The following is a 9,587-nucleotide window of genomic DNA, read 5'->3' as shown; positions in this document are numbered from 1 at the left end:
GGACACAGAGAAGAGCGCCTTCTTCAGTGGCTGCTAGAGTGCTTTTGTCCCCCACCTCACCCACCCCTACCCCCAGTTCCACGACCACAGTCCCCTACAGTAACTTCGGCCAGGTCAAAACTTTGGCCCTTTTCAGACCTGACCTTTCAGACAAGATACACTTCGGGGAAAGAGAAGGGAGCTTTTCTTGCCAGGGGCGTCACTGTAGGAGCAAAGGGGAGAAAGGTCCCCGTATGAACAGTTCTTTTTTCCAATTATGTAGACTTCAAATAGCGACTAGGGAGGAAGGACCACCTTCATCCCTAGTTTTCTTTCCATTCTTTCCACGCCTGGGGAATGACAACAAATATCTTGTAAGATCTTTTACTCCGGGCAAAAACCCAATGCATTTATCGTGATAGTTTAAAGGACAGTCTTTCAGCCAAAGAGATAAGATTATTGTCTCTGCATCCAATCTAAAATACACTGATGCGCACGATTAATGATGTGACATGACGCTTTTCTTTTTTAAAAAAAGGGAGATGAACAGAGATGCCCCTTCACCACGTGTGTGAGCCTGAAGTACGGTGCCCGAAGCAAGTGGCAAGTCCAGGAAGCTTTTTAAAATCCAGATTCACTATAAAAATATTTCATCACATGGCGAATCTATGTAGTGAAATTATGCTTGAAAAATATGGGACTGTTTGCTGTGGGCATCTTTTTAGTGAAGGCATGCACGGTTTATGTACATTTAGGTTTGTGTATATTGGGCTCCTCTTCTCGCCAATGAAAACTCCGTTAAGAAGGCTGTTTGACGTCTTCCTTCACTTGACAGTGTATCCATGGACAACACTCTGAAGGTTCTGCTTCTTTCTTTTATCGGTGTTCCACTGTATTGGTGTACTCTTATCTAAGAGGTATTTATTTGTGAACAGGGTAGAATACTTAAGGAAACTTCTCTTGCGGAGAGTAAAGCAAACTCAAACAAACCTCGACAACAGAACCAAGGAGGGCTGTCAGAATTGGGTAAATGGAGGGAAGATAGATCCTGGTTTGGGAAAGGTAGGTTTTCTCCATCCTGGTGGCCAAACAAGGCTTCACTAGAAGCCTTATTTACAATTCTGGACACTTCCCCTTCCATGTTTTACTTAAGAAGACAGTGTCTCCTCTAATACAAACCAGAACCTGCAGGCCCATGGTAATAGCCTCATTTAGAACTCTTAGAGGAAATGATACATCTTTGATGGCTATGGTACCCAAATTTAACAGCATCTCAGTGAAATCAGTCTCCTATACTCCCTCCCACACACATTGAGAAATACTTTGCATTTGTTTTTTTTTAAGACAAGATTTGTTTTAAAGAGGAAGAAGAAAAGGAAAAAAAAACAGAAGGAAGATGAGGGAGATGGTTCAGCTTCTGAAGTTTCTGTGCAAGTGTGAAAACTTGAGATTGAGCTTCCAAACTCACATTTAAAAAGCCAGATGTGGTGCCAGCCTTGTTATCCCAGTGCTGGGGAAGGAGAGATACCAGGATCCCCGAGGCCCACCAGCCCAAGCCGAGAAGAATCAGCTAGTGACTCTCAGGCCAGTGAGAGGCACTGTCTCACAGCTGAAGCTCTTGAGAAATGATACTCAAATATACCTCTGGCAGGATGATCCACCTCCATCAAAATTGGACCTCCATGGAGCGTGAGTGGGCACACACGCACACAACATACACAACACATACACACACACACACACACACACACACACACACACACTCTGTTCAGTAGCATTCTCTATTTGGCACAGACAGATGAGCAGTAGGAACTGCCATAAGCAGTTCCCCAAAAGATCACACTTTATAAATAAAAGGAAGTGCTTGCTGCAAAGACAGGTGATAAAGAAGAAATCTTTGCTTGTTTTTCAAAAAAAAAAAATTCACTTTCACTACCAAACTCTGGCACGCTACCCTTTTCTAGTGGCCGCTGTGGTTTTGGGTATTGCCACCTGTCAATCACATGCTTCCACGGCACTTCCCCGTGTGTGCTTCATTTAAGACGTTTGGACTCTATCACTGTCCAATTCTACCCATGTTACTTTACGGTGTGTTGAATATTTTAACGACTTAATGACTTTCCATCCTTTACGTGAAACAGACGAAGTGGCTCTCATCCCTGGCTACCTGTAAGGGAAGAACCTCGGCACTAGGGATCTGTCTACCCACGTACCCATCGCCAGGCACTTTCTTATAGTTACTTGGAACTTTACAAAAACAAGATAAATTGAAATTTTAAAGTAGAGTTTGCCTGATGCCTCAGCATTAGAGATGCTTGCTGCAACTCCACAGGACCCAAGTTTGGTTCCCAGCACCCACACTGGGCAACTCACAGCCCATTCCTACGGCTCCAGAGAATCTGTTGCCTTGGTTTCCATGGAAACACCACACACACATGCTCACTGACATGCATAGATACACAAATACATAAAATAGAGTATTTTTCCTTTAATCAAATATATAAAAGATATTTAATATATTTAATTTAATTGAAAGTCCACATCGCACCAGAGACGGAGGGAGGCCAGAAACCATGAGTAGGTAATGTGTATGCACACAGATAAGTGAATGGGAAAGGTGGCTGCTGAGGTGGCTCAGCAGTTAGGAGAATGTGTCGCTCTTGAGAGGACCCAGGCTCAGTTCTCTGCACCCACAAGGTGATTCATGCCTCCAGTCCTAGGGGACCCAATGCTGATCTCTGCGGGCAGCAGGAACGTATATGATGCAATACGAATGTATAGGCAAAACACTCGTACACGTAAAATAAAAAACCTTAAAAATGCTTTCAGAAAAAAATGGATAAAATAAGCAAATGTATAAAAGAAAAAAATCAAAATATTAAAATTATATGTTTCAGGTACATCTTCTCCCACTGAGGCCAGATAAGACAGGGGGTACCTCCCCCTTCTCAAAAGTGAAGGGGAGAGGGGGAGGGGTAAGAGGCAGTTTGGGGGTTACTAAGAGGGAGTCTGCAATCTGGATATGAGGTAAATACATAAAAATAAGTAAATAAACAAATAAATGGAAAAATAAAACTATTTCCAACTTTTAAAAAGTTATATGTACTAGTCATGTAAAACGAACTTCATACACTCACTTTTAAATTCACATTTAAATAATAGTCATATATAATAGGTATAACCTATTACTATATTTATACATTATCATGTACTAAATTTATACATTATCTTAGACAATTTGATATAGAGTATTCGGTTAGTCGCAGAACCAAAGACTTACTTTCCCTTTTCTATCTGCTCAGCACTTGTGTGACAGGTGCTCAGGTAGCCGTAGGTAGGGCTAGGTAAATGCTTCTCTCAACAGCAGAGGTTAGGTCGGATTCATTCTGTATTCCTAGTGTGCAAAACCTCTTGATGACTCAGACTGTACTTGTCCCCACTGCCATTTCTGCTGGGCTTCGTTTCTCCTGTGTCTCCTCCCACTCAAAATCCCATCTCTCCTGCCCACTCACCACAATTGCCTTTAATGACACCAACCTGTTGAAGTACGTAAAACTATCCAATGTCAACAAAAATACAGAGTCACTGTAATTAGTAATAAGGCGAGACTGACGGGTCTTTTTATTTTAAATGATAAAAAAAGAGCATTATAAGATTTATATGACGTACATAAGAAATATGATTTGAATCTCATGCCTCTGCCATGTGCAGGTTGCAACTATTTTCCAATGCGTTACCTGTCTTCCTTCTTAAAGCTTATCCCGTCTTCAAAGGACTAAATCGTATACAAACATATCTTCTATATTCGAGAGTTATTCCAGTGTGCCCGCAGCATTCGTCTCGCCACCTAGCTGCTTTTGGAGTCCCACCTTCGTTGAGGCCTTATCCAGCCAGTGGCCTTCACTGTCTTGACTCTTTAGTTCCACCGTGAAGACAGGATTTGCCAGATACATCTTGCTTACCCCACCCCACCCCTTATAAGAAGATTATACATGCCTGTAGATTACTCACATGCTGTGATTTGAATGTGAAATGTTAGGCTCACGTATTTGAACACTTGGTCCTCAGGTGGTGACACTACTTAGGGACGCTGCGGACGCTTTAGGAGGCCGAGCATCACTGAAGAAAGTGGGTCGCTAGATTTGAGCCGCTCCATAGCCACGCCCCTTTCCTATTCACTTCCTGTGCAGCCGGTTTCACCAGATCTTCCTTGCCACAGAACTATATCTCGTTGGAAATGTAGGCCAGAACAAACCTGTTCTCTTATATGTTCGTACACTGATGTATAAAGCAATGTCATGGAAAGGCCATGCAGGGATATGCACGGTAACTAAGATAGTCTGGTAAACTGCAATCATGTTCACACTTTTTCAGAATAAAGGCAATGTTTTTCAGTAATGTTGCTTACCCAGCACTGAGAACTCTTCAATGACAGCACAAGAAAGTTTCATGTCTCTTGTATATAAATTCAGGCTTCAGAGTTCCCAAAATGTTGACTCACAGTCCCTTGAGGCACAAATAAAAATTCTCTGTGAGTGTTGTTTCTGAACGTTCATTTCTAACTTATCACTGCCTCCATGTACGTGATAAGCCAAACAACTCATTGAGGGATGCCTCACAGAGAGAAATGCTCAAATAAAGCGGAAAATACAACATTGGATGTATCTGATAATCAGCCAAAAGTAGGTCAGGCTGGGTCTAGGCAGATGAAAGGCTCCAGGGAGTCATTTCATGCATCTGACTGCACAATACAAATAAAAGTTCCAGATGCAGAGTGCACAGACCGAATAGGAAGATGCCGCATCAAAAGTACTGGACAGGAAAAATGGTCTTTGGCGTGTACACTACCTTCACCACTACATTTCCTCATCCTTAGAAACGTGGCCTTGCTATTCCTCAAAGCTTCCTCGCTGCCTTAGGAAAGTTCTCAACAGAGACTATATCTTCCTTCAGCCTCTCTCCTCAAATAAAGTCACTTCTTCTCAGTCTTCTTGCCGCCCAGCCTATCCTCAGCACGGATCTCATTGTCTGTCTGCTTCTGGACTTGCATCTTAGTTGAGGCCCTATACAGGCAGCGCTCCTTGCTAGCTTTGGCTCTTTGGTAAAACCGTGAGGATAGGATTCAACGGTTACATCTTGCTCACATGCCTTAGGCTCAGAAGACTTTCTCAGGGAACTCATTCACCTGTGTCTTTATCCTCAGTATATGGATAACCTGCAACTCTGAGTCCTCTTATAACTCTAGGTTTTAGTCTCTGATCCTTACTGGACATTCTCGTGGGTATATTTCTCCAGATTCTTAAATCCAGATTGTCCAAAGCAGAGCTGTATGATCTTTGGGCTTTTGGTTTCTCCCTCAGCATCCCTCTGTATGGCCTTCAGGGACTGAACTCAGATCGACAGGCTGGTAGAGCAAGCGGCTTTATCAACAGACCCATCCTCCTACCCCCTAACTTACTTTTGTTGTGTTTTGACACAGGGTCTCAGTATGTATTTCTGACTGTCCTAGAACACACTCTGTAAGCCAGGCTGGCTTTGAACTCACAGAGATCCCCCTTGCTTCTGCCTCTGGAGTGCTGAGATTAAAGGCATATGCCATCATGCCAAGCCTGCTTCTTAACAGAAAGATAACAGTGATTTATCAACACAAACACCAGAAATTTACACTTTAAAAGTTCTACTCAGGTACCAGACACACTGTTACTGGTGTTATATTAACTTGTTAGATATTTATTGTTTTGTTTCATTTTAAATGTATTCAATTATTTATGATTTATTAGATGACCTGTTTACTAACATTAATCCAAGTCTTCCCTATCCTGGCTACGTGTCAAGATTTCTTAGGCCAAAGAGCTTTGTAAACACCAATTCCTGATACCTTTCTACATTTAAATTAAAATCTCCAAGAAGAAATCCTGGTGAAGAGGATTTGTTTGTTTGCTTTCTAATGTGATTTTATGACATCATACAAAATTCTTGTACCTAAGTGGGGGTAGGAGTGATCCTTCCAAAATTTGGGTGTGGGTACATAGTCCTTACAAAACCATTTCATTTATTGGTTCTAGAAGCACAGAGAACTTTATCTAATAAGTGCCAAAAACATGTGAGAAGATTTTAAAATGTAACTTGTAATAAGATCATTTATTCTTTGAAAAAGTCAAAACTATTGTTTCTTTTAAATAGATTTTTTTCAAAAATCGGAGTTCTGAGTAAATTTGAATGTGTCTGCTGTGATTCAGGGTAAATCTTCAAAGAAAACCGCGTGGGTCTGAAAGCATCTTCAAATACTTCACATTCCTACTCAGTGTTTGACAGCACAGAATGTTCCCAGTTACAACTAAAAAAAAAATATTAAGGAAGTACAAAATCAACAGCCTGGAAACACCAATGCATTCATGATAGAAAATTACAGCTTTCTGTGTCTTCCTTCAAACAGTGGATAAGACTTCAGTGGTTATGATAGTAACTCTCCAGAGTTTTTTTTCTGCTGTATTTCTTATTAAATTCTGTTATGACAGAAAGAACTCTTGAGAGACTGCGTGGGAGGAAGACACTAAAAATGAATCTCTAAAAAGATACATCATGGCAATTGGCTGCTCTGATCCGTGGATATTGCCGAGCACAGTAAAATGGGTGTGTTTGCCCTCTGTAGCCCTTAACCCCAAGAGTCAAATGCCAAAAAAGAGGGGCTAGCATGTGGATGTATAGCACATGTAGTTAAGATCCTTTGGGATCTAAAATAAACTAAACCATCACTAAAATAACTATAACCATCCATAAAATTCTTCATGAGCTTGCATGTGAAAAGATTAAGTGCGTATGTATGTTTGCGTGTAGAATACACACTCAGTATTTAGCCATCTGAATCTTACAGTGGTTACTCCTCAGAGAGAAAACTACAGATGACTTAAAGTTTCTTCAGACATCACTTCAGATGTTTGATACACATAAGACTAGAGAGAAAATGTCAACAATCAAACATGGAGTTGTAATTACCCCTACAAACTAGAGCAGGGAATGAGATAGTAGGAAGGATTTTGTTTAATTATCTATATCATTCTATATTTTTAAGTACTTTCACTGATACTTTAAAACATAATGTATTACATTTGTGCTGATAAATTTTGAATTTTTAAAAAGGCAGGATAGGCCACCAGGTCCCCTCTGGAGGTGCTTTTCTGAACCTCTCATTTGCACAGGGGGATGAGGGAATATGAAGTGACAAAATTGCCTGTCCTCCGCAGGTGTCTCTGACCAACTGGTCACTCACAGATCACATGTGGCCACACGTAACCGATAAAAGAAAATTAGGAGGAATTTTTCTGTTGGTGATTTTCACTATAATTAGATTACATTGTTCACCAAACAACGACAACCATTTTGTAGGTGACCAATGAATGTCATGTTGCAGTGTTAAAAGACTTGACACAATGTCACAGGACCTAGATGTGGTTCTATTGTATGGTTTTGGCTTTATCCTAGATTTCATAATGGTGGCAAAGCAGAATTATGACAAAATAATCCAAAATTGTCAAAACCAATCCCCACCCCTTTAAAAAAAAATGATGTCTTCCAATGTTACCTTGACTGGCCTAGAATGCTCTATGAAAACCAGACTGGTCTGAACTGGCAAACATCAACCATTACTGCTGTAATTAAAGCCATGTGTCAGCCCACCTGACCCAAACAAATACATTTCTAAAGCTAGGGCAGGAATCACATAATTCTTTGCAAAACTCTTTCTAGAATTTCCCTTGAGATTTCACACTGTGAGCCAAAGCCCGTGTCTGCCAATCTCCTCATAATAAATATTTCTCCATTTGGGGCTTCTTCTGAAACTGATGTTGTCCAATGGCATCAAGTTCCTCAGGAGTTCTGCCCTTTAATTGAATGATCCTCTGAGGAGATCTCGGTGCTTCTGCTATACTCTCTGCCTCCATTGCCCAATATTTCCCAGAATTTATCCTTAACCCGTCACTGCCAGCCTGTCCAATGATGAAACTCTTTTGCTAACAATTTCTTCAATATTCTTTATGATTTCTTTAACTCGAGTTTCAAAGTCTTGGGCTCTTCTGAACACCCCATTAGAAGGCCACGCCAACAAACAAAAATACTTGCTATGATAAGATCTCACTTGTAGGATCCAAAGCCCATGGTAGCTTCCTATTACTGGATAACAAATTATTCCCAAATCCAGTGGTTTCAACAACAGGAATGTATTCTCTCAGTATTTCTTTGGAACCGTAATATAAGAGGAGTTTCCTTGGGTGGCTCCGGTTGAGGGTCATGAGTTAGAGTGTTGTCAGCACGAGATGTAGTCATGTGACAGCCTGACAAGACTGAAGCCATTTCTACTGTGACTCACCCACGTGGCTACCAGCAGGACACAATCTTTACTGAATGCTGGGAGTGTCCATTGAATTACTTATGACCTCATGACATGAGAGTTGCCCTTCCCAGAGCGAGTGACCCAACATACCAAGACAGAAGCTACAGCGTGGCTTGTGACCTAGAATCTCAAGGTGTACAATGTCTGAATACATAAAAAAAAAACCCACTAACACTTAAAAATTTTATTTTCACCCTGTCATATCATATTACATCTGTCAATACTTTAGCATTGCGCTAACCTAACCTTCTTGCTCTAAGTCACACTCGGGTGTGACGTGCCCCTTTTTTTTTCTACATAGGGATATATTTGATTTGCTAATAGTTTACTAAATATTTTTTTAATCTGTGTTCCTGTGTTTGTAGGATGTCATGGCTTGCTTTCTTTCTATTGCTGTGATAAAAATACTACAACCACATGTAATTTGGGGAAGAGAGGGTTTATTTGACTCACAGGTTACAGCCTATCCTCAGGAAAAGCCAAGGCAGGACCCTGGGTAGGAAACTGCAGGCAGGAACTGAAGCAGGGGCCATGGAGGAATGCTTCCTTCTGGCTCTCTCTCCATGGCTTATTCAGCCTGCTTTCCTTATCTCATCCAGGACCACCTGCCCAGGGATGACACCATACCCAAAGGGCTGGGCACTCCTACATCAATCATTAACCAAAAAAGAGCCCTGCAGGCCATCAAATGGAGGAATGTCATCCATTGAAGTTCCTATTTCCAGATAACCTTGATGTGTCCGGTTGACAAGAACTAATCAGGACAAATGGCACAGGTGTCTGGATATTTGCGTGTGTGTGTGTGAAAGTAGTCATGTGTCACAAAACACGTGGAGGCTAGAGGAAAACTTCCTTGCTCATCGGTCCTCACCTTTCACTTCATCTGAGACAGGGCTGCTCACCATTGTGAATGCCAGGCTGTGGCCCACAGTCCTCTGTGGTTTGCTTATCTCAGTCTCCACCTCACGGGATCACAGATGCACGCTGCAATGGTCAGCTTCCCCCGAGTTCTGAGGAGCTGAGCTCAGGTCTTCCTGCCATCCCAGGAAGTGCATTACCCACTGAGTGGTATCCTAGCACTTATTAAAAGTTTAAGATCCATTTTCACAAGGAATATGTTTCTTTCTAAAGTTTTCTTTCTCTGTTTCTGTTGTCGTGGCAATGATAGCCTCATACAATCGGGTGGAGAGACCCCAATTCTCTCTTTTCTGACTCATAT

Source organism: Grammomys surdaster, unplaced genomic scaffold (assembly GCF_004785775.1).
Source record: "Grammomys surdaster isolate TR1022 unplaced genomic scaffold, NIH_TR_1.0 332715, whole genome shotgun sequence".
In the NCBI taxonomy this organism is placed as follows: Eukaryota; Metazoa; Chordata; class Mammalia; order Rodentia; family Muridae; genus Grammomys; species Grammomys surdaster.
This window is presented reverse-complemented; position numbering follows the sequence as displayed.